At 42.6% G+C, this 24,655-nt stretch overlaps 1 protein-coding gene across 1 annotated transcript in view; it reads right to left on the reverse strand.

The window, feature by feature from the left end:
• The window catches only part of CCDC148 (coiled-coil domain containing 148), a 269,382-nt gene that overhangs the window by 40,511 nt on the left and 204,216 nt on the right, over nucleotides 1-24,655 (reverse strand). The window lies entirely within an intron of this gene.

Raw genomic sequence — 24,655 nt, forward strand, 5'->3', positions numbered from 1 at the left:
AAACATGGGGTAAAATTAAATCTCGCTCCTTCTTCATTGAAATCATTGTATTAACTATCAGCTGCCACAACTGCAGCTAACCCAACCTGACAGATGACAGCCTCACTCTTGAGTTATTTCAGCAGTCTTCTAGTAAGTTTTAATACAATGAGATTTAAAACGCTATGTTTGAATATGCCTAATTTTAAAAAGACAAGTAAATAAAATACTATAATATGCCCAAAGTATCTTAATTACTAGAATTTAAACCAAAATTTATATTGTCACTCATTTTGTCAAGAATGCTCTATCTGGATGGATGTGTGTGTTTGTGTTAAGAAACTTTGAAAATTGCACATTGACTGTAGATGGCAGCAAAAACATGACTTTTCCTGAGCATTCTGTTTCCATCCTCCTTAACAGCAGAAATTAAAACTGAGCAAATTTAAATGCCTGTTTCAATACTCCAAGGTTCACCTGGCCTTCCTCCGTTGCTCTTTTGGGGCAGCCTCCCTAACTATCTTTTTGTCCAAGATATTATTCTATTGAATTACAGAGATAAGATTTGCCTTTTCAAAAACAGTAGGCATCTGGCTTTTCAAGGTAAAAGGAGGTGTTAGCTCTGTCTTCTATCACTGATGGTTTAGATTTAACTTCCTCTATAGCATCAGGGCTTCCTTGGTGGCTCAACGGTAAAGAATCTGCCTGCCAATGCAGAAGATGCAGGTTCGATTCCTAGGTCGGGAAGATCCCCTGGAGAAGGAAATGACAACCCACTTCAGTACTCTTGCCTGGGAAATCCCATGGACAGAGGAGCCTGGCAGTCTGCAGTCTAAGTCAGAGACAGCTTAGAGACTAAATAACAATAGCATCAGTCACAAATGTGCTTTGCCCCAGGCGTCCACACCTGCATTTTCCATGGATGTCCCTGAACTAGACCATTTTTATTCTGGATCCTGACATTTACTGAGGTGTTCACTACACATCAAGTCTTGTGCTAAGGGCTCATTCAGACTTCACATTTTGGGGTACCATTATTTAGCCCATAAATAAAGGTAAAGAAGTGGAGGCATAGAAAGGTGATGAAACTTGTCCCAAGCCTCAATGGCAGAACCTGAGGTCAAACCTATGCGAAATGGCCCCAGAACCCATGAACAGTTAACTGCCATGTTCTTCTCTTTTCTCCCCTTGACAGCTCTACTCACCTCATTGACTGATGAATACCTACTTTGTGCCAAACCCTGTGCTGGAAATTGAGAGCACTCTGAGAAAAAGACCGCTCTTAAAGAGCCTATGGTTTAACAGAGACAAAAGACAAGTCCAAGAACTAAACAAGGTATACAGTATCTTCGGAGAGGCTGAGGATTTAGAGGAAAGTGAGATGCCTACTTGCTGAATTGTGAGCAAGACTGGTCGATGTCAGCAAGCACTTTATGGAGGAGGCAGCGGCATCTGAGCTGGGTCTGGAGGACTAGGATTTGGAGAGGCCAGGAGCCATGGCTGAGGTGGGGCAGGGCAAGAGCTGGGACGAGGGCGAGTCCAGGGAGGCTCGGGCTCTGCAAGTGCATGCTTGGCCTCTGAGAGTGGCTGACTTCTTCAGTTTTGTCCTCTGGGCATCTTGCTGGCTCCACCTCGTCACAGCACTGGGCAGGGCAGCGTTCAAGGGGGCTAGACAGAGTGAGTGGGTGAGCAGTGACAGGGAAGCCCAGAAAAGCACTGAGGGGCTGAGCCTGGTAGTCACATGGTTCCCTCAGGGATTTGCTCTTGGGGAGGAAAACTCTTTAAAACCGGGTTGCTCCTGAGGCTGGCATTGAAGAAGCAGCCCTGGGAAAGGAGAGGAGGGAAGCGGGCAGCAGATACTTTAGGAGTACAAAACCCAGAATGGAATTTGGAAAGAAGGTCCTAGGCTCCCTTGATGGCTGTGGCTGTTCGGCCCCATCATCTCCCATTTCAAGAGTCACTACAACCAGATACATGGAATAAAGAATTCACAGACCAGATTGCTCCCTTTCTCTGATGCCTCTCTGTCATAGAAAGCTCTATTTCTCATTCCCTCCATTTTCACCAAGGCGTGACACAACTTTCCTAATGAGGTTCTACTCAATTTAAGCACTGAGTACAAGCTAAGGGAATCACTGTGAAGCTTCAATTAAAAGACACCCTGGGATTTGACAATTACCATATGTTAACTCTCAGAACTTCTGAAAAGTTTCTCTTCCTTTGGGATATATAGGTTGCTTTGTCTGCTACAAACTTTTGGCTGTTTTGTGGAAAACTAATAGCTGTTTTAGTTAGAGGAGCTTGACTAGTGAGGAATAGATTCAACAGAAGAATGAAGCATTTGAACCTATTTGGTAAAGAGAGGGGTCATGCTTTACTTTGAAGTTCATTCATTCATTCAACAAAAATTTAAGCCCCTCTCTGCATCAATCACTGTTGTTAGCACTGGACAAAGGATTTCAGTGCAGAAGACATACTCCTGTACTCACAGAAGTGACCGTCTGATGTGGATACAAAGATCCAGGCAATTACGGCACAGGGAAGCTCTTGCCCTGATGAGACAACGGGACAGGGGTCATGGGAGAAGCACCTTTGCCAGACTTGGGGCATTCAGAGGAGCAGCCATCAGGAAGTGCTCTGAATTTCAGATCTAAAAAAGGAGCAGGAATTCTTCAGAGGGGGAAAGAACAGAAAGAATGTTCTCAGTAGGAAAAAAAAAAATCATATGAAGGCCCAGAAGGTGAGAGAGCATGGTATGCTTGAAGAACTCAAAAATATTTGGAATGACCAAAAATGAAAATTGTAAGGTGAGGAGTACCAAGAGCTGAGGCTAGGAAGGCAAGGGAGGACAGGTGCTGAGGACTTTGCAAGCATGAGGGCTTTGATCAAGGCAACACAATCAGAAAACTCTCCTGAAATGTGGAGGATGGATTGCTAGGAAGCAAGACCAGAGAGACTTATTCTGATGGAAAAAAAAAAAAACTTTCCTGAATTAGGGCAGGGAGGAGTGCTTGTAGGAGTTAGGGAGATGATATAGTCTTAAAATTTATGTAGAATATAGAATAAGTAAGCATTGTTAGTGTTTTGTAAGGGAAAGGGGAAGAGAGGAAACTAAGGTTTCCATGCTGCATGGTGAACAATGACATTCCTCTCTAAAACCGGGGACTTAGATTGCAGCCATGAAATTAAAAGACGCTTACACCCTGGAAGGAAAGTTATGACCAACCTAGATAGTATGTTAAAAAGCAGAGACATTACTTTGCCAACAAAGGTCTGTCTAGTCAAGGCTATGGTTTCTCCAGTGGTCATGTATGGATGTGAGAGTTGGACTGTGAAGAAAGCTGATCGCCGAAGAATTGATGCCTTTGAACTGTGGTGCTGGAGAAGACTCTTGAGAGTCCCTTGGACTGCAAGGAGATCCAACCAGTCCATTCTAAAGAAGATCGATCCTGGGTGTTCATTGGAAGGACTGATGCTAAAGCTGAAACCAATACTTTGGCCACCTCATGCAAAGAGTTGACTCACTGGAAAAGAGTCTGATGCTGGGAGGGATTGGGGGCAGGAGGAGAAGGGGACGACAGAGGATGAGATGGCTGGATGGCATCACTGACTTGATGGAGGTGAGTCTGAGTGAACTCTAGGAGTTGGTGATGGACAGGGAGGCCTGGAGTGTTGTGATTCATGGGGTCGCAAAGAGTCAGTCACGACTGAGCGATTGAACTGAACTGAACTGAGAGAAACCAGGGAGAGAAGGAATTAGGTTGAGTTTAGACGTAGATCTCTCGCGTCGCGTCCGGCCCCGGCGGCGCAGACGCGACGCGAGAGACGCTGGCCCGGCAAAACGAACCACGCAAAGAGGCGCGGCCGAGAGGAGCTACCCCACGCCTAAGGCCAGGGCCGGCGGCTGAGAGGAGCTACCCCACGTCCAACAGGCGGTGGCTGCGCGGGCGCAGGAGGGCCGAGAGGAGCTACTCCGCGTTCAAGGTCAGGAGGGGCGGCCTTGAGGAGATACCCCTCGTCCAAGGTAAGGTACAGCGGCTGCACTTTGCTGGAGCGGCTGTGAAGAGATTTTCCACGACCAAGGTAAGAGAAACCCAAATAAGACGGTAGGTATTGCTAGGGGGCATCAGAGGGCAGACACATTGAAATCATAATCACAGGAAACTAGTTGATCTGATCACATGGACCACAGCCGAATGTGGTCCACTGGAGAAGGGAATGGCAAACCACTTCAGTATACTTGCCTTGAGAACCCCATGAACAGTATCAAAGGGCAAAATGATAGGATACTGAATGAGGAATTCCCCAGGTCAGTAGGTGCCCAGTATGCTACTGGAGATCAGTGGAGAAGTAACTATAGAAGGAATAAAGGGATGGAGCAAAAGCAAAACCAATACCCAGTTGTGGATGTGACCAGTGATAGAAGCAAGGTCCGGTGCTGTAAAGAGCAATATTGCATAGGAACCTGGAATGTTAGGTCCATGAATCAAGGCAAATTGGAAGTGGTCAAACAGGAGATGGCAAGAGTGAACGTCGACATTCTAGGAATCAGTGAACTAAAATGGACTGGAATGGGTGAATTTAACTCGGATGGCCATTATATCTACTACTGTGGGCAGGAATCCCTTAGAAGAAATGGAGTAGCCATCATGGTCAACAGAAGAGTCCGAAATGCAGTACTCGGATGCAATCTTAAAAATGACAGAATGATTTGTGTTCGTTTCCAAGGCAAACCATTCAATATTACAGTAATCCAGGCCTATGCCCCAACCAGTAATGCTGAAGAAGCCGAAGTTAATCGGTTCTATGAAGACCTACAAGACCTTTTAGAACTAACACCCAAAAAAGATGTCCTTTTCATTATAGGGGACTGGAATGCAAAAGTAGGAAGTCAAGAAACACCTGGAGTAACTGGCAAATTTGGCCTTGGAGCACGGAATGAAGCAGGGCAAAGGCTAATAGAGTTTTGTCAAGAGAATGCACTGGTCATAGCAAACACCCTCTTCCAACAAAACAAGAGAAGACTCTACACATGGACATCACCAGATGGTCAACACCGAAATCAGATTGATTATATTCTTTGCAACCAAAGATGGAGAAGCTGTATACAGTTAGCAAAAACAAGACCAGGAGCTGACTGTGGCTCAGATCATGAACTCCTTATTGCGAAATTCAGACTTAAATTGAGGAAAGTAGGGCAAACCACTAGACCATTCAGATATGACCTCAATCAAATCCCTTATGATTATACAGTGGAAGTGAGAAATAGATTTAAGGGACTAGATCTGATTGATAGAGTGTCTGATGAACTCTGGACGGAGGTTCGTGACATTGTACAGGAGACAGGGACCAAGACCATCCCCATGGAAAAGAAATGCAAAAGAGCGAAATGGCTGTCTGAGGAGGCCTTACAAATAGCTGTGAAAAGAAGAGAGGCGAAAAGCAAAGGAGAAAAGGAAAGATATAAGCATCTGAATGCAGAGTTCCAAAGAATAGCAAGGAGAGATAAGAAAGACTTCCTCAGTGATCAATGCAAAGAAATAGAGAAAAACAACAGAATAGGAAAAACAAGAGACCTCTTCAAGAAAATTAGAGATTCCAAGGGAACATTTCATGCAAAGATGGGCTCGATAAAGGGCAGAAATGGTATGGACCTAACAGAAGCAGAAGATATTAAGAAGAGGTGGCAGGAATACACAGAAGAACTGTACAAAAAAGATCTTCACGACCAAGATAGTCACGATAACGTGATCACTGACCTAGAGCCAGACATCTTGGAATGTGAAGTCAAGTGGGCCTTAGAAAGCATCACTACTAACAAAGCTAATGGAGGTGATGGAATTCCAGTTGAGCTATTTCAAGTCTTGAAAGATGATGCTGTGAAAGTGCTGCACTCAATATGCCAGCAGATTTGGAAAACTCAGCAGTGGCCACAGGACTGGAAGAGGTCAGTCTTCATTCCAATCCCAAAGAAAGGCAATGCCAAAGAATGCTCAAACTACTGCACAATTGCACTCATCTCACACGCTAGTAAAGTCATGCTCAAAATTCTCCAAGCCAGGCTTCAGCAGTATGTGAACCATGAACTCCCAGATGTTCAAGCAGGTTTTAGAAAAGGCAGAGGCACCAGAGATCAAATTGCCAACATCCGCTGGATCATGGAGAAAGCAAGAGAGTTCCAGAAAAACATCTATTTCTGCTTCATTGACTATGCCAAAGCCTTTGACTGTGTGGATCACAATAAACTGTGGAACATTCTGAAAGAGATGGGAATCCCAGACCACCTGACCTGCCTCTTGAGAAACCTGTATGCAGGTCAGGAAGCAACAGTTAGAACTGGACATGGAACAACAGACTGGTTCCAAATAGGAAAAGGTGTACGTCAAGGTTGTAAATTGTCACCTTGCTTATTTAACTTATATGCAGAGTACATCATGAGGAACGCTGGGTTGGAAGAAGCACAAGCTGGAATCAAGATTGCTGGGAGAAATATCAATAACCTCAGAAATGCAGATGACACTACCCTTATGGCAGAAAGTGAAGAGGAACTCAAAAGCCTCTTGATGCAAGTGAAAGAGGAGAGTGAAAAGGTTGCCTTGAAGCTCAACATTCAGAAAACAAAGATCATGGCATCTGGTCCCATCACTTCATGGGAAATAGATAGAAAAACAGTGGAAACAGTGTCAGACTTTGTTTTTTTGGGCTCCAAAATCACTGCAGGTGCTGATTGCAGCCATGAAATTAAAAGACGCTTGCTCCTTGGAAGGAAAGTTATGACCAACCTTGATAGTATATTAAAAAGCAGAGACATTTTTTGCCAACGAAGGTCCGTCTAGTCAAGGCAATGGTTTTTCCCGTGGTCATATATGGATGTGAGAGTTGGACTGTGAAGAAGGCTGATCGCGGAAGAATCGATGCTTTTGAACTGTGGTGTTGGAGAAGACTCTTGAGAGTCCCTTATACTGCAAGGAGATCCAACCAGTCCATTCTAAAGGAGATCAATCCTGGATGTTCATTGGAGGGACTGATGCTAAAGCTGAAGCTGCAATACTTTGGCCACCTCATGTGACGAGTTGACTCACTGGAAAAGACTCTGATGCTGGGAAAGGTTGGGGGCGGGAGGAGAAGGGGACGACAGAGAATGAGATGGCTGGATGGCATCCCCGACTCTGTGGACATGAGTTTGAGTGTACTCCGGGAGTTGGTGATGGACAGGGAGGCCTGGCGTGCTGTGGTTCATGGGGTCGCGGGGAGTCGGACACGACTGAGCGACTGAACTGAACTGAATTGAACTAGACGTAGATCTGCTGTCATAAGATCTGGGCTAGAGAAATGGATGGGGATCTTTATCAATGGCATGGGACTGAGACTGAGAAACAGATAGCATCTATCCAGGAAGACACTATAGTGTAAGAGGAGGTGGCAGGTCTAGAACTGATTCCAAAGGAAACGACTTCTTTTTTTCTATGTATGTTTTCAGTATTTATAATTTTATATCGTTCACTCATTCACTGACTGGGTACCCACACTGTGCCAAGTGCTCAACCCAAGGTAGGGGGCAACTTTTAAGAAGGGGACGGAAAAGGAAAAAAGTAGGAGAATGAGGAGAAATTGTGGCAAAGAAGAGAATGACAATGGAAATAGAAATGTCTCATGCTAAAAAATCAGCTCTAATCTAAGGTAACCATTTGATCGAATACCAGAGAGCCATTGACAAACTTGGCAGTAGAGAGGTGGCAGAAGAATTAGCAGTAGATAAGGAAATAAGAGGTAAGAGAGACAACACCTTCAGTAAGGCTGATGCCAATGGAGAGGAGAGAAGTAAGCTGGGGCTGGAGGAAGCTGATCACAGTTGCATTGGTTCCAAAGTGATGACCAAGATGACTCTGACTGTTGTGAAGACTGGCCATGGGAAATTTTAAGGAGACATAATCAAATTCTTCATTTTTAGAGATGCCAATGTTTGATTTCAAATAATAATTCACTGTAAAAGGGGAAACTCTTGATACACCCTCCTTTTCCCAGTCTGGATAGAAAAATGTCTTTGCCTAAAGAGAAGTGATGCAGAAAAATTCCTGGGAGAAAGCCAAATACTCACATATTCATGGGGAAAGAAAATAGCAACACAGTAAAGTCAATCATTTGGAAAATTTTCCACATAAATACCTTTAGCCATTTGAAGTAGCAGATTTTCTCCAAATTAAACTGTTGCTAGGAAAGTCAATGTCAGGAAGTGGCAAAACTCAGTAGTCTTTAAGCTGTGCACTGAATTCCCAAACAGGAATCCTAGGTTCATCTCTCAGTCTGTTTCATGCTCCCTGAGTTGACAAAGGTTGAGAGTGCAGCAAAGGAGGCCTTTTCCACTCCTCTTGGGGGAGGAGAAGCATCATATCCTTCAAAAGCAACAACTGTTGCAGAACCAGTCAGAGCATTAACAGTAATCTGAAAAGGATTTTGTTTAAGCTTCTGGACCTGAGTGTAGTTGAAGGGACAAGAAGCTTTCATGTAGAAATGGAGAATTTATATATCATTGTGGAGATATTTTTATTTGTGTATTGCATTAGAAGAGAGGAGTTGCTGTTATTATTTAGTCACTAAGTCATGTCTGAGTCTTCTGAGACCCTGTGGACTGTACCCTGCCAGGCTCCTCTGTCCATGGGGTTTCCCAGGCAAGAATGCTGGAGTAGGTTGCCATTTACTTCTCCAGGGGATCTTCCTCACCCAGGGATCGAACCTGCGTCTGCTGCATTGCAGGCTGATTCTTTACCACTGAGCCATCATGGAAGCTCAAGAGATGAGTATACAAATGCAAATAGTTGTGAAACATCATGAACTTAAGAGACACCCTCCTTTGCTTCAGTGAAACTAGCAGTAGAACCAGGCAAAATATTAACTTCAAAATTTGACCTCCCTCCTATCTGAAGGGAGACATAGATAACTTCAGGAACTAAGAGGGGAAAAAAGACTTCAGAATAATTGCTGACAGTGAGAGTTTCTAGAGTTTGTTTTTTTAAACTTAAGCAGTAAATAAAACAGCATTAACAATACATCTTAATTAGGTTACACTAACCAGTATGGAACTCCCACCAAAAATGTTTCAGGGAAGCAATTTGCCCTACTGAATTAGAGGCAGTTTCCAAACAAATCTGCTACTTCATTTTTAGGTAATGTGGCTTACTCAACACTGAACAAGAAATCTTTAACAGGCACATGCTGAAGGTGCTATTGCCAGAGGGGTTTGAACAGCAGTGTACCATAGTGAACCTGTTTCTCCCTGCTGGGAAATCCAGTTTTGGCTTAAACCCCACTCAGAAAGTTGTTCTTCCCACCAAGCAAAGAGACACCCCCGTGAGCTCTACAGGACTCCAACGGGAAAGAGTGTGCAGATCAAAACACAGGCAGGCCAAGTGGCTGCACCTGTACAAAGGAGGTGGTGGAGAAGCCAGCCCAGAGAAAAGAAGGAAGAAAACATAACAGTGTTCACATTGGCCAGCATCACCCCTCCAATGGTCAGGGCCACGAGATTCTATACTCAAGGAGGGTTCTGGCTAAGGGCATAAACAGAGACCAGTTCCTGCAAATGTAATGTGAATCCTGATACAAGGCAGTGACATCCTGGTACAGATCAGCATGGGATGAGAACAAAGAGGATTCACAGAGAACCCACAGAACCAGAAGGAGATGAACCCAGGCCAGCCCCAGACAGAGACTATTGTTCTAGCTCAGAGTGCTTACTGGTTCCTTTGTGGGGTGTAAAGGCAAGTTCCTAATGGAACTTGTCTTTAATTGATTAATCCAATTAGTCAACATAGAGTTATTGGCAAACCTACTATGTGCCAGACACTGCCCCACAGGCTCAGGATACAATAATGAAAAATAAAATCCGGACAAACAAGATCCCTGCTCTTAAATCTTAGGTTACTTATGGTTTGTTGTATATGAGCATGCCTAAATTAACATCCTAGTAAAATATATAAAATTGTTTTAATAAATTATTTTAAATTTATCACTAAGTCCTAAATTAGAGAGCTTTTTCTTATATTGCTACAGCTCGATAGTTCTCAACTACGACTATCATTAGAATCACTGGAACTTACAAAAACTTCTGATGCCAGGGCCCCACCCCACACTAATTACATCGGAATCTGGTTTGGGGGCTCAAGATTGGTATTTTGTTAAAAGTTTCTCAGTGATTCTGATATGCAGCCTGGTCTGAGCACAGTACTGCCTGGCCCAGTGGATCCCTAATTCACACTAGTGTCAGGATCACCTGGAGGGCTTGTTTTTATTTATCTATATTTGTCTGGGCTGGGTCTTCGTTGCTGCATGGGCTTTTCTCTAGTTGCGGAGAGCTGGGGCTACCCTCCAGCTGTGGTGCACAGGCTTCTCATCACGGTGGCTTCTTTGGTTGCAGAGCACAGGGCTCTAGGGCATGGGCTTCAGTAGTTGCAGCTCCCAGGCTCCAGAACACAGGCTCAGTAGTTGCGGTACACAGGCTTAGTTGCCCCATGGCACACAGGATCTTCCCAGATCAAGGATGGAACCCTCGTCTCCTGCATTGGCAGGTGAATTCTTTACCACTGAGCCACCAAGGAGGCCTTGGAGGGCTTTTTGAAGCTCAGATTCAGGAGTAGTGAGGTGGGGTCTGAAAATCTGTATTTCTAAGAAATTTCCAGGTGATGCTGGTCTGGGGACCACACTTTGAGAACCACAGCACAGATAAATATTTAAAGGAAATCTAATTGCCTACTATTAGCAAGACAAAGGAGAAGGCAATGGCACTCCACTCCAGTACTCTTGCCTGGAAAATCCCATGGATGGAGGAGCCTGGTGGGCTGCAATCCATGGGGTCGCTAAGAGTCGGACACCACTGAGTGACTTCACTTTCACTTTTCACTTTCATGCATTGGAGAAGGAAATGGCAACCCACTCCAGTGTTGTTGCCTGGAGAATCCCAAGGATGGGGGAGCCTGGTGGGCTGCCGTCTATGGGGTTGCACGGAATCGGACATGACTGAAGCGACTTAGCAGCAGCAGCAGCAGCAAGACAAAACTAGGTGCAAATCACTACCTAGATCAGCTTCTTACTTCTGGTTGTATGTGCTAAACCTCACAGTTATATGCCTCAGGATCAATCCAAACTAGAAGTTCCTGCTTTTGTGCTACTGACATTCATGAGCAGAAACTTTAATTTGTGTCATATTTTAGATTCCACATATAAGTGATGTCATTCATATTCCATTGTGTATATATCTATATCTATACATATAGAGATATATATCTCCACATCTTCTTTACCTATAAAATAGAAACACACTCACAGAACATAGAGAACAGACCTGTGGTTGCCAAGGTACGGGGGAAGAGGGACAGGGTTGGATTGGGAGTTTGGGGTTACTAGATGCAAACTGTTATAGAGAGAATGAATAAACAACCAGGTCCTACTGTATAGCACAGGGAACTATATTTAGCATCCTGGGATAAACCATAATGGAAAAGAATATGAGAAAGAACATGTATATGCATAACTGAATCACTTTGCTGTATGCCAGACACTAACACAATGTTGTTAATTAACTATACTGCAGTTAGAAAAAAAAGAGCAGAATCTTTCAACCCCAACCTATCCCATGGCCTTAACACATATGGATGACAGGTGACAGTGACAGTGGTCTTCCCAGGCTTGGGAGAGCAACAGTGACCATCACTGAACCTCTTTCTTTGCAGTTGCAACAGTGGCTATTACTGAACCTCTTTCTTTCCCTCAGTGGACAAAACACTGGAATATCCTGACAAGAACCGGAAGCCTCAGACTCCTGGTGATATTTAAAGGGTCTATTCAGTAAAATCAAAGAAGGAAGAAACAACTTGAAAGCATTTGAGTGATGAGCCACTTCCCTTGGGACTAGTTCCTGCAACTCCGGGGCGGGGGGCGGGGGGTAAATATTTTTCATACTGGAAGTGAAAACCCATAAATGAGAGTGATATACATTTTCCTGTTGGCTGTAATCAGTTCCAACCTAGCCATCTGAGTTCACTTCAGTTGGAAATGCAGAGATACAAACGACTGTGAAACAAGGACTTAAACCTGGGAATCCAGAGTTAAATAGAGGATAAGATGTGAGCAGAGGGTTAGTGAAAGAATGTTATAAATATAATTTTGACCCTTGCTCCAAGTAAGCACACAAAGGCATTTCTGCCACATTTACCTCCTCTTTTTGAACTATTTCTAAGTCTTTCCATCTAGTATTTCAGTAATCCTTTATATCCTCACATAGTCTCAAAATTTTCCTAGAATACTCCTTTCCCAATAGCATTTCAAGTAGGGTATAGGGAATAAAAGATGCATTGTCTATGGAGAATTAAAAGCAATAAATAAAAGCTAGTCTTTTTCGGTCTTTTCAATCACTATGCATCAGCATGTCTCAATCAAGTTAGTGGTAAAAACTCCCTGTACTGGAGCATGCATTCCTATCTCACTCAGCTGCACCTTTCAAATGTTTCCCTTAATTGAAAACCAGTGCTTCCCAGGTGATACTACTTCCATTGCTACCCATTTACAATGGAGAGAGAAGAAAGAGCACTTTCCTGGCTCTCTGACAATTCCAGAAAAGTTTTACCCATTGACTTGGGTTAGATCATCCTGTTTCTAATACAGTTCTTGGGATCAACTACTGGCTTCCCAGGTCACTGCCCATATTTACTGAGGGTTATTCAAAACTCCACTCTTACAGTTCCTTGATCCTGAACAGCATATACTTCCCCTCCCCGCAACAGCCCACTCCTTTGACCAAATTTGGAGCTTGCTGCTGCTGCTGATAAGTTGCTTCCGTCATGTTCGACTCTGTGCGACCCCATAGACAGCAGCCCACCAGTCTTCCCCATCCCTGGGATTCTCCAGGCAAGAATACTGAAGTGGGTTGCCATTTCCTTCTCCAATGCATGAAAGTGAAACGTGAAAGTGAAGTTGCTCAGTCGTGTCCGACTCTAGCAACCCCATGGACTGCAGCCCACCAGGCTCCTCCATCCATGGGATTTTCCAGGCAAGAGTACTGGAGTGGGGTGCCATTGCCTTCTCCATCCAATCTTGCTAGGACCATCTTAATTCATCCTTTATTCCTTAAACCTAGGCTTTTAATCCCATAAACCTGGTTGCCTGTAGGATCTTGCTCCAGGAGTGAATCTTTTCCTTTCCTATTTCTTCAGACACTCTCCCCTTCATGGTGTTTTTTCCTTTGCATATAAACTTCTTCAAATGGGGAAAGTATGTAACTCTCAACTTTCCTTTCAGCTACCATCTTCTTTGTCCCTTCCTTACAAAATTTTTTAAACAAAGAAGCCACGATTTGTCTCTAATTCTTTGCTTCTAACTTGGTGAAACAACCCCTGCATTTGGCTTCTGATCCTTCCACTCAGAAGGATCCTTTTACTCAGTTGGCTTCTGATCCTTCTACTCCAAGTAGAAACTGCTCTCCCCAGTGTCTCCGTAAACTCGGGACCTTCTTTTAGAAGAAGTCTTCAGCTGACTTGACCTGAGCAGCGCCTGGTACTGACGACCACCCGCTTCATGAAATGCAGATCCAACTTCTGACTGCTGTCCCTCTCCTTTTACTGGTTCCTCCTCATCTGTGTACCCCAGTTTTCAACACAAATCCTCTTTTCACAATTTAAACACATTGTCTGGGAACATGACTTCAGCTCCAATCAAGGCATGAATAGCTACAGCCCCCACCCCCTTCAAAGCCCCAAATCCTTTGATCTTTTATTTTTTTCTCTTTGTAATTTCAGGATTCAGTTCAGTTCAGTTCAGTCGCTCAGTCGTGTCTGACTCTTTGCGACCCCATGAACCACAGCACGCCAGGCCTCCCTGTCCATCACCAACTCCCGGAGTTCACTCAAACTCATGTCCATAGAGTCGGTGATGCCATCCAGCCATCTCATTCTCTGTTGTCCCCTTCTCCTCCCGCCCCCAACCTTTCCCAGCATCAGTCTTTTCCAGCGAGTCAACTCGTCGCATGAGGTGGCCAAAGTAGTGCAGTTTCAGCTTTAGCATCAGTCCTTCAAATGAACACCCAGGATTGATCTCCTTTAGAATGGACTGGTTGGATCTCCTTGCAGTCCAAGGGACTCTCAAGAGTCTTCTCCAACACCACAGCTCAAAAGCATCAATTTGGATTGGTTGCAGACAAATCCCTCAAATGTTACTATATTACAGCGATAGTTAAATCCAGAGCTTCTGCTTTAATGGGCATCTGAGCTTTTTGTAGGAACAAACCTAATGACAGAAGGTTAAGTAGAAATCTGGAATTCCTGCCCATATCCTTTTAGAAAAAAGCCTCTAGAGCACCACGGGTACCATGGACAGAGCCAAGATTTTGCGTACTCAGTTATTTTAGGTTCACTCTAATCCATAGACCAATACTTAAGCTCCCTTATAACATGGCTGCATTATTTATATACAGTTAGTAACTTCAGGTACCTAAAAATCAGAGAATATATAACTTCGAGCAATACAACTCAGAACCAATAAAATTTTTTATACCCTTAACAGATTAGGGCCACAACTTCTGAGGTTATTAGCTATAAACCATTTTATAAATTAGGAGATACCTTCCACAAATAATGACGTAAATATTAGAAGATTTGATTTTTTAAAATCCATGCATTCTGATATTAATTGTATAGGGCTACTGCCAATTATGGACAAATCTAGATTTTAATAATTAGGCCATACCGAGGTAGACATCTGTTGCTTTTTTTTTTTTCGCCCTCTAGCATCAACCTAGTAATATCAATTCCCTTTCCAATTGCCTTTCTTCATTCCATGTAGGCTTATTGAAGCCTTTAAACAAGAATCCCCCCACCTTTCCATGTGATCAGATATGGTTAATATTAAGTACATTACAAATATGACCACAGTGATTGGCCCTCAGTGCCCACATGATTTCAGCTGAGCTAATCAGAATCATGGCAACCCACTCCAGTGTTCTTTCCTGGAGAATCCCAGGGACAGGGGAGCCAGGTGGGCTGCCGTCTATGGGGTCGCACAGAGTCGAACACGACTGAAGTGACTTAGCAGCAGCAGTAGCAATCAGAATCAGAATATTTCCCTGGGGATTTATATATAGATATTGGAGAAGAATTCTCCCAGCGAGCTTTAAAATTCTCCAAATGAGGCTTCAACAGTGTGTGAACCAACAACTTCCAGATGTTCAAGCTGGATTTAGAAAAGACAGAAACCAGAGATCAAATTGCCAACATCCGTTGGATCATCAAAAAAGCAAGAGTGTTCCAGAAAAACATCTACTTCTGCTTTACTGACTATGCTAAAGCCTTTGACTGTGTGGATCACAACAAACTGTGGAAAATTCTTCAAGAGATGGGAGTACCAGACCACCTTACCTACCTCCTGAGAAATCTGTATGCCAGTCAAGATGTAACAGATAGAACTGGACAAGTAACAACGGACTGGTTCCAAATTGGGAAAGGAGTATGTCAAGGCTGTATGTTGTCACCCTGCTTATTTAACTTATATGCAGAATACATCATGTGAAATGCCAGGTTGGATGAAGCACAAGTTGTAATCAAGCTTTCCAGGAGAAATATCAGTAACCTCAGATATGCAGCTGACACCACCCTTATGGCAGAAAGCAAAGAGGAACTAAAGAGCCTCTTGATGAACTGAACTTAACTGAAGAAGAAAAGCTTTCTATTCTCTCTTTAGTTGCTAAGCTCAAATGATACAATTAACCCTGGAACTGCTAGTAGCCATCCTCCTTTTCCTTCTGACCCCCCCAACCCAGACACACGAGGAAGTCCATTTCAGTGAACAAACATGAACAAATAGGAGAGCGCGGGAACACGAAGCTGCCACCTGAGTCCCCGAGGCCAGACCCACTTCTGGATTCTCATTCATGTGACTCAATCCATTCTCTTTTTGGCCTAAGCTAGCTTGAGTTAGATTTCTCTCAGTTGTTCCTGAAGAATCCTGACTAATAAACATCATTTATAAGGGAATATTTATTTTTTTTACTCTTTATAACATACAGAGCTGTTTCAAGTGATAATCAGTTCATTTCTTAAATTGATGTCCCATGAAATGTTAACATCCCATAGGACATGTTAACATCCCACATGACATGTATGCCATGAAAGATGTGTTGGATGTTCTAGTAAGTTTGAGGAAAACTAAGATAAAGTGAAATAATTTTCTTTACAGTAGGAGCTCTCAAAAGATTTATTATGATATAGTAGGGTGCGTTATGAATCACCAAAAGGAAGATTTAATTTCCCCAAATTATCTAAGAATAGAAACTTTTTAATAGAACCCAGTTTGGGGAATGTTACTTGCCTTTCCATGAACAAGCAGGGATATTCAACTCTGAGCCACCAGGGAGGCCCCAGAAAATGAACTAATGGGCACAAACACAAATATATTTATTGGTATGATTATAGCTATAAATGTTTGTTTTCACATATTCCTTCTGTTAGATTACATTTCCTGAGTACAATCAGTTCAGTTCAGTAGCTCAGCTGTGTCCAACTCTTTGCGACCTTATAGATTGCAGCACGCTAGACTTCTCTATTCATCACCAAGTCCCTGACTGTGCTCAAACTCATGTCCTTGGAGTTGGTGATGCCATCCAACCATCTCATCTTCTGTCATCCCCTTCTCCTCCTGCCTTCAATCTTCCCAGCATCAGGGTCTTTTCCAATGAGTCAATTCTTCGCATCAGGTGGCCAAAGTACTGGAGCTTTAGTATCAGCATCAGTCCTTCCAGTGAATATTCTGGACTGATTTCCTTTAGGTTTGACTGCTTTCATCTTGCAGTCCAAGGAATTCTCAAGAGTCTTCTCCAACACCACAGTTAAAAAGCATCAATTCTTCAGTACTTTCTTTATGGTCCAACTCTCACATTCATACATGACTACTGGAAAAGGCATAGCTTTGACTATATGGCCCTTTGTTGGCAAAGTAATATCTCTACTTTTTAATATGTTGTCTAGGTTTGTAAAAAAAAAAAAAGAACAGATATTTATTTATTTATTTTGATGTTCAAGCTGGTTTTAGAAAAGGCAGAGGAACCAGAGATCAAATTGCCAACATCTGCTGGATCATTGAAAAAGCAAGAGACTTCTAGAAAAACATCTATTTCTGCTTTATTGACTATGCAAAAGCCTTTGACTGTGTGGATCTCAATAAACTGTGGAAGATTCTGAGAGAGAAGGGAATACCAGATCACCTGACCTGCCTCTTGAGAAATTTATATGCAGGTCAGGAAGCAAGAGTTAGAACTGGACATGAAACAACAGACTGGTTCCAAATAGGAAAAGGAGTACCATCAAGGCTGTATATTGTCACCCTGCTTATTTAACTCATATGCGGAGTACATCATAAGAATTGCTGGGCTGGATGAAGCACAAGTTGGAATCAAGATTGCCGGAAGAAATATCAATAAACTCAGATATGCAGATGACACCACCCTTATGGCAGAAAGTGAAAAGGAACTAAAGAGCCTCTTGATGAAAGTGAAAGAAGAGAGTGACAAAGTTGGCTTAGAGCTCAACATTCAGAAAACTAAGATCATGGTATCCGGTCCCATCAATTCATGGGAAATAGATGGGGAAACAGTGAACACAGTGGCTGACTTTATTTTTCTGGGCTCCAAAATCACTACAGATGGTGATTGCAGCCATGAAATTAAATGATGCCTACTCCTTGGCCGGAAAGTTATGACCAAGCTAGACAGCATATTAAAAAGCAGAGATATTACTTTGCCAACAAAGGTCTATCTAGTCAGTTCAGTTCAGTTCAGTTCAGTCCCTCAGTCGTGTCTGACTCTCCGTGACCCCATGAATCACAGCACGCCAGGCCTCCCTGTCCATCACCAACTCCCGGAGTTCACTCAAACTCATGTCCATCGAGTTGGTGATGCCATCCAGCCATCTCATTCTCAGTGGTCCCCTTCTCCTCCCGCCCCCAACCTTTCCCAGCATCAGAGTCTTTTCCAGTGAGTCAACTCGTCGCATGAGGTGGCCAAAGTATTGCAGTCTCAGCTTTAGCATCAGTCCTTCAAATGAACACCCAGGATTGATCTCCTTTAGAATGGACTGGTTGGATCTCCTTGCAGTCCAAGGAATTCTCAAGAGTCTTCTCCAACACCACAGTTCAAAAGCATCAATCCATTGGTGCTCAGCTTTCTTCACAGTCCAACTCTCACATCCATACATGACCACGGGAAAAACCATTGCCTTGACTAGATGGACCTTGGTTGGCAAAGTAATGTCTCTGCTTTTTAATATACTATCAAGGTTGGTCATAACTTTCCTTCCAAGGAGTAAACATCTTTTAATTTCATGGCTGCAATCAGTATCTGCAGTGATTTTGGAGCCCAAAAAAATAAAGTCTGACACTGTTTCCACTGTTTTTCCATCTATTTCCCATGAAGTGATGGGACCAGATGCCATGATCTTTGATTTCTGAATGTTGAGCTTCAAGCCAACCTTTTAACTCTCCTCTTTCACTTTCATCAAGAGGCTTTTGAGTTCCTCTTCACTTTCTGCCATAAGGGAGGTGTCATCTGCATATCTGAGGTTATTGGTATTTCTCCCGGCAATCTTAATTCCAGCTTGTGCTTCTTTCAGCCCAGTGTTCCTCCTGCATATAAGTTAAATAGGCAAGGTGACAACATACAGCCTTGACGTACTCCTTTTCCTATTTGGAACCAGTCTGTTGTTCCATGTACAGTTCTGACTGTTGCTTCCTGAGCTGCATACAGGTTTCTCAAGAGGCAGGTCAGGTGGTCTGGTATTCCCATCTCTTTCTATGGTTTTTCCAGTAGTCATGTATGGATGTGAGAGTTGGACTATAAAGAAAGCTGAGCACCAAAGAATTGATGCTTTTGAACTGTGGTGTTGGAGAAGACTCTTGAGAGTCCCTTGGACTGCAAGGAGATCCAACCAGTCCATCCTAAAGAAGATCAGTCCTGAGTGTTCATTGGAAGGACTGATACGGAAACTGAAATTCCAGTACTTTGGCCACCTGATGTGAATAGCTGACTTATTTTGAAAAGACCCTGATGCTGGGAAAGATTGAAGGCGAGAGAAGAAAGAGGAAGAGGTGGTTGGATGGCATCACCGATTTAATGAACATAAGTTTAGGTAAACTCCAGGAGTTGGTGATGGACAGGGAAGCCTGGCATGGTGTAGTCCATGGGGTCGCAAAGAGTCGGACACGACTGAGTGACTGAATTGAACTGAGGTTTGTCATAGCTTTTCTTCTGAGGAGCAAGTATCTTTTAATTTCATGCCTGCAGTCACCATATGCAGTGATTTGGGGGCCCAAGAAAATAAAGTCTGTCACTGTTTCCATTAGTTCTCCATCTATTTGCCATGAAGTGATGGGACCAAATGCCATGATCTTAGTTTTTTGAATGTTTAGTTTTAAGCCAGCATTTTCACTCTCCTCTTTCACTTTCATTAAGAGGCTCTTTAGTTCCTCTTTTCAATTTTGCAAGTCTGAATTTTGCAATAAGGAGTTCCTGATCTGAGCCATAGTCAGCTTCAGGTCTAGTTTTTGCTGACTGTATAGAGCTTCTCCCTATTTGGCTACAAAGAATATAGTCAATCTGATTTCAATTTTGACCATCCAGTGATGACCATGTGTAGAGTCATCTCTTGTTTTGTTGGAAGAGGGTGTTTGCTATGACTAGTGTCTTAGCAAAACTCCGTTAACCTTTGCCCTGCTTCATTTTCTACTCTGACACCACCCTTATGGCAGAAAGTGAAGAGGAACTCAAAGGCCTCTTGATGAAAGTGAAAGAGGAGAGTGAAAAGGTTGGCTTGAAGCTCAACATTCAGAAAACAAAGATCATGGCATCTGGTCCCATCACTTCATGGGAAATAGATGGGGAAACAGTGTCAGACTTTATTTTTTTGGGCTCCAAAATCACTGCAGATACTGATTGCAGCCATGAAATTAAAAGACGCTTACTCCTTGGAAGGAAAGTTATGACCAGCCTAGATAGCATATTAAAAAGCAGAGACATTACTTTGCCAACCAAGGTCCATCTAGTCAAGGCTATGGTTTTTCCCGTGGTCATGTATGGATGTGAGAGTCGGACTGTGAAGAAAGCTGAGCGCCGAAGAATTGATGCTTTTGAGCTGTGGTGTTGGAGAAGACTCTTGAGAGTCCCTTGGACTGCAAGGAGATCCAACCAGTCCATTCTAAAGGAGATCAATCCTGGGTGTTCATTGGAAGTACTTATGCCAAAGCTGAAACTCCAATACTTTGGCCACCTCATGCGACGAGTTGCCTCACTGGAAAAGAGTCTGATGCTGGGAGGGATTGGGGGTAGGAGGAGATGGGGACGACAGAGAATGAGATGGCTGGATGGCATCACTGACTCGATGGACATAAGTTTGAGTGAACTCCGGGAGTTGGTGATGGACAGGGAGGCCTGGCGTGCTGTGGTTCATGGGGTCGCAAAGAGTTGGACACGACTGAGCGATTGAACTGAACTGAACTGAATTTTGTACTCTAAGGCCAAACTTGCCTGTTATTCCAGGTATCTCTTGACTTCCTACTTTTCCATTCCAATTCCTATGATGAAAAGGACATCTTTTTTGGTGTTAGTTCTAGAAGGTCTTGTAGGTCATATAGAACTGTTCAACTTCAGCTTCTTTGGCATTGGTGGTTGGGGCATAGATTTGGATAACTGTGATGTTGAATGGCTTGCCTTGGAAATGAACAGAGATTATTCTGTCATTTTTGAGATTCCACCCAAGTACCCTGAGTAGACAGGCTATGTCTTAATTGCCTTTATATCCACAAGAGCTAACATAAGGCCTAAAATAGAAGGCATGCACCAATACATGAATGTCAGAATGGATGATGAATGAATTTCTAAAGCTATACAAAGTACACAATTGAATTTCCTAAGTTGTAGGTAAATAACAGGACATGGGAGTTGATGAAATAAAAGTTTAAAAATAAATTGAATATATACATCTCCATTAAACCAGTCAAATAAGTCACTGGGCATTTTTTTGGTAAGATATTTAATTATTTGAGGAGTGAAAGAGAAGTTGAATTCAGTTCAGTTCAGTCGCTCAGTCGTGTCCAACTCTTTGTGACCCCATGAATCACAGCACGCCAGGCCTCCCTGTCCATCATCAACTCCTGGAGTCCACTCAAACTCATGTCCATCGAGTTGGTGATGCCAGTCTGTTGTTCCAAGTCCAGTTCTGACTGTTGCTTCCTGACCTGCATACAGGTTTCTCAAGAGGCAGGTCAGGTGGTCTGGTATTCCCATCTCTTTCAGAATTTTCCACAGTTTATTGTGATCCACACAGTCAAAGGCTTTGGCATAGTCAATGAAGCAGAAATAGATGTTTTTCTGGAACTCTCTTGCTTTTTCAATGATCCAGCGGATGTTGGCAATTTGATCTCTGGTGCCTCTGCCTTTTCTAAAACCTGCTTGAACATCTGGATATTCACGGTTCACATATTGCTGAAGCCTGGCTTGGAGAATTTTGAGCATTACTTTACCAGCGTGTGAGATGAGTGCAATTATGCAGTACTTTGAACATTCTTTGGCATTACCTTTCTTTGGGATTGGAATGAAAACTCACCTTTTTCAGTCTTGTGGTCACTGCTGAGTTTTCTTGCTGACATATTGAATTCAGCACTTTCACAGCAGCATCTTTTAGAATTTGAAATAGTTCAACTGGAATTCCATCGCTTCCACTAGCTTTGTTCATAGTGATGCTTCCTAAGGTCCACCTGACTTAACATTTCAGGATGTTTGGCTCTAGGTGAGTGGGAATGATCACAGATTTGTGATTATCTGTGTCGTGAAGATCTTTTTGTACAGTTCTTCTGTGTATTCTTGCCACCTCTTCTTAATATCTTCTGCTTCTGTTAGGTCCACACCATTTCTGTCCTTTATTGAGCCCATCTTTGCATGAAATGTTCCCTTGGTATCTCTAATTTTCTTGAAGAGACCTCTAGTCTTTCCCATTCTATTGTTCTCCTCTATCTCTTTGCACTGGTCACTGAGGAAGGCTTTCTTATCTCTCCTTACTATTCTTTGGAACTCTGCATTCCAATGGGTATATCTTTCCTTTTCTCCTTTGCTTTTCACTTCTCTTCTTTTCACAGCTTTGTAAGGCCTCCTCAGAAGTTGAATTACTGTAAAATAAATCAGGTGTCCAGTTTCTTTGGACAATCAGGAACCATTGACGCTAAAAGGCAAACTCAAATGACATCCATGAAACTGTGCTTTTGGAGGGGTAGTGCAGGAGAATGACATGTTGTCTTGCAGGAATTATTTATTATGAACTGAAATTTTAAAAGCTACCCAGGCAAATCAGCATTTATTTGACTAATTTCCTCCTTACATTCATTTATTCATTGTATTCATATTACATGCCTATATGGCATGTAATGGCATGTAATCATGATGGTATACATGACTGTGTAAAACATCATATTCTGTAAAACATAGGAAAAACCCAGAGCAATTGGAAACATCTGTCAAGTAGATAAGAGCAGAGCCTATATCTGGATTTATATCTCAAAAATCTGGACTTTTGAGCCTATAACTGGAGCTTGCCACTTGCCTTCATATAAGTTCACCAAGAAAAGACATCTGTCATTTGACACTAATTGGGTAATTTGCAGTGACTCTTGAATCCACAAATGGTTTACATAGATAAAAAATGGTTTACATAGTCTGTATCACAATTAATATGCATTTAAAAAATCTTTATGCACATAATCATTTTATCCATTGTATAAAAATGAAACACATTTCTAGTGTTTATCTCATAGCTGTCTTTAAATTCTTTCCACTAAGGTTTATAAACAAAAAGAAAAGATTTAGAGCTAAGAAAATTATAAGCATGGGTGATTAGTTTTATCAGAGCTTTTTTTTTTTCCTCTGAAGGATTCCCTGATTGCTCAGACAGTAAAGAATCTGCCTGCAATGCAGGAGACCAGGGTTCAATCCCTGGGTTGCGAAGATACCCTCAGAAGGGAATGGCAATCCACTCCAGTATTCTTGCATGGAGAATTCCATGGACAGAGGAGCCTAGTGAGCTGCAGTCCATGGAGCTGCAAAGAGTCAGACATGACTGAGTGACTAACATACACAAACACAGTTTCTGATAAACCTAATTTCAATGAGTGTTTTCAGAATCACAAATATTAAAAAATGCAGTGTGTTAGTGTGGAACTTTGAAAAGTCATGCTAAAGAAATATACCACTCTGTTATCAAATCATTTTGGTATGGTTTTATACCTTTTTAACTTCTGACTTTAATCGGTCTTTGTTTTCCAGGGACAGACACCTGTATCATGATGGAACTGGTTTTACTTCTTCAGGAGTCCTGCTGGAATGGTATTGAGACAACAAAAGAAACCGCAGTCCTCTCCCTCAAACAAATGGCTTAAGTAAATAAGATTAATAAAACGTGCCTTCTCTAATCCTGTTTGAAAAATCCCCCTTACATTCTCTTTCTTCCTTCCCAGGTCTCAGAACTTCTGTAGACAGCAAACATCAAAAAGACCAGATTTTTATAGTGATTCAGCCGCCCACGGCAATGAAGTAAACCCTGATTTTCTTTCAGCCTAGGAAAAGATCAGGAAAGAGGCTTCACAAACAACCTCTTTAACATTTGAGGTTAAAAAAAAAAATCAGTGTAGCAGAAAGGTTACTTTCATCCATGCCTTTGGGGGGGTTTGTTTCCTTTCTCTTTGCTTTTTTTTCTTTTAAGTAACTCTTAATCCGTACCCACCCCCCATACAAACATTATAAAATATTTTCTTTACCAAAATTTTTTGGTTAGACATTTAAAGTATACTTTTAAAAAATGACAAAATATATTTCTTCTGGGGGCATGACATTTCTGGTGGCTTTTTTCCTTTGCTCGTTCCCTCAAATGCGGGTTTGCTCCTGCTGCAGCTGGAGGTTCCTTCTTCAAGTTTCAACTAGCTTCTCAGGTGACTTCCTGCCAAGGCTTAGCAGTCTCCTTTCTCTCAGAATTCAGCTTCCCTGAATGAGTTCTGGAATCCTTGTTCTTTATTCCTTTTGTTGTTGCTGTTCGGTGGCTAAGTCGGGTCCGACTCTTTTCGACCCCATGGACTGCAGCGCACCAGGCTTCCCTGTCCTTCCTTTAGAGACAGACACCCCACTGAGCAGCGCCCCCTACAGTCTCGCCGAGGGAACGCTGGCGTTCGGATCTGCGAGCAGAGGGCTGGAACCGACAGCACTTTCATGCACCAACACTGTAGCTTTTTTCAGGTAAAAGGTCAAAGCTGATGTTCTGAAAAGGCTACTGCTTGAGATCAAGAGGGAGACGTGTGTCTTTCTCCAGATCCCAAGCAAATAAAGTTAAAAATAGTATTATCGACTAAACTGATAGGGAACCAGCTTTGTTGGAAAAAGTAGAACAATAAACTGGACAGAGATACAAATTATTTTACAAATAATACCTTGGTCACAAACAACAACATCCTTTAAAACATACCTATATTTTCTCAACAGCGTTATTTAAGTATGGGCAGAAATAAATCTCCAAAAGCCCTGTATTTTTCTTTCCTACAATAAATTAAAGATGTCCACACCCATATTCCATGGGACTTCTCTTTGGAAGCCTTTCAAAGAAAATGGAGA

This window comes from Moschus berezovskii, chromosome 2 (assembly GCF_049115385.1).
Source record: "Moschus berezovskii isolate FMDL1 chromosome 2, NW_MosBer_1.0, whole genome shotgun sequence".
In the NCBI taxonomy this organism is placed as follows: Eukaryota; Metazoa; Chordata; class Mammalia; order Artiodactyla; family Moschidae; genus Moschus; species Moschus berezovskii.